Genomic DNA, 1,559 nt, shown 5'->3' with positions numbered 1-1,559 from the left:
AAAAAAACTGTGTTTAGAACATGATAATGTACTATGAACCTTTACCTGAAGAAGATGGGATTACATAACTACTGAAAGAAACTTGTAGATACAACAGGAGATTTGGGTTTGAGTGAAAGAACTTCTGATTTAAATGTAACAAACCCTGAAGTTCTCAAGAGGGATCGAGGTAAGGGATCTCCAAGGGTAACTATCTATCCTTGCCCAACTAAGACTTCTGGCCCCATCAGCTCTCTGAGAGAAGAAATCAGGATATTTCTCCAGGAACACAACTACATACTTGCTACCTATTGAGACTCTGAACTCCAGGCACCTCAAGAGTTAAGAAGGTATTAATGGCCACCTCGCTACCATTTTTGGAAAAATAATTTTTTTTTTTTTTTTTTTTTTTTTTTTTTAGGAAAAGCCCTGCAATCGGGTCCTTTATTTCTTTTGCACACTAGGCCATGAACTCGTATGGAATGGGCTCCAGCAGCTCGGGCTCTTTCCCGTTTGTCCTCACAAAGTGTGCTTCTCTGGGTGGTGCAGGCTGGCGCTTCAGCTGAACCCAGGTGCTCTTCTCCTTGGCCTCCTTCTTCTTCTGGTCGTTCTCCTTCACCCGCTTCAGGAAGCTGTCTCTGTTCTTCGAGTGCTTGATGTGCTCAATCCGCACGTTGATCCTCTTGGCCAGAATCTTGCCCTTAACCTGCTTGTTTACAATGATGCCCACGGCATGCTGGGTGACATTGTAGACTCTTCCGGTTTTGCCGTGGTAACACTTGTGGGGCATTCCTTTCTGAACAGTACCCATTCCCTTGATGTCTACAATGTCCCCCTTCTTGTAGATTCGCATGTATGTGGCCAAAGGAACAACTCCATGTTTCCTAAAAGGCCTAGAGAACATATACTGGGTGCCTCTCCTCTTTCCCTTTGTGTTCGTCATTTTGGCGAGTTAACTGGAAGATGGCTCAAAATAATTTTTTTTAAAGGAGCAGGTGACTTTTGAGTTAAAACCAAATGATTCCAATAGAATTTCTTGGGAGACCATTGTATACAGTAGCTGGGAAAGATAACACATCATTCTCTAAACGAGAGTTTGTTTCCTCTTTGAACTATGAAAGATTTGGTAGTTACAGAGAGAGAGAAAGAGAGAGAGAGACAGAGACAGAGACAGAGACAGAGACAGAGACAGAGACAGAGACAGAGACAGAGAGACAGAGACAGAAAGGCAACTTTCCCTCCTGCTTTTCAAATTATGATTTGGGGGCCATTGCAAGGGGTACGAATGTTTCTGTTACAAAGCTCTATTCTTCTGGAAGTCCAAATCAAATCCCATTTTAGTAATTATGTAAAATCACAAGTTGTTTTTTTGACAAAGTTGATGGTGAGCACCCTCTACTGGACATTACCCAAACTCTGCTTTAGGGATGTTTCCATGAAGTTTGGGGGGGGGGGGGGGAGACAAACAAACAGGATCCATTACACAATAGTTCTTTGGCATATTTAAACAATATCCTGGATGTCTGACAACTCTTGTACCCATCCAGGAGTTCTGTCTTAGCTCTTCATATAGAATTAAA

At 42.4% G+C, this 1,559-nt stretch overlaps 1 pseudogene; it reads right to left on the bottom strand.

Annotated features, from left to right (window-relative positions):
• Nucleotides 1–403: 403 nt before the first annotated feature.
• On the bottom strand, nt 404–946 carry LOC117693530 (large ribosomal subunit protein eL21 pseudogene; annotated as a pseudogene).
• Between the last annotated feature and the right edge of the window lie 613 nt (nt 947–1,559).

Source organism: Arvicanthis niloticus, chromosome 21 (assembly GCF_011762505.2).
Source record: "Arvicanthis niloticus isolate mArvNil1 chromosome 21, mArvNil1.pat.X, whole genome shotgun sequence".
In the NCBI taxonomy this organism is placed as follows: domain Eukaryota; kingdom Metazoa; phylum Chordata; class Mammalia; order Rodentia; family Muridae; genus Arvicanthis; species Arvicanthis niloticus.
Note: the sequence above shows the minus strand (reverse complement) of the source record. Positions and strands in the feature narration are given on the sequence as shown.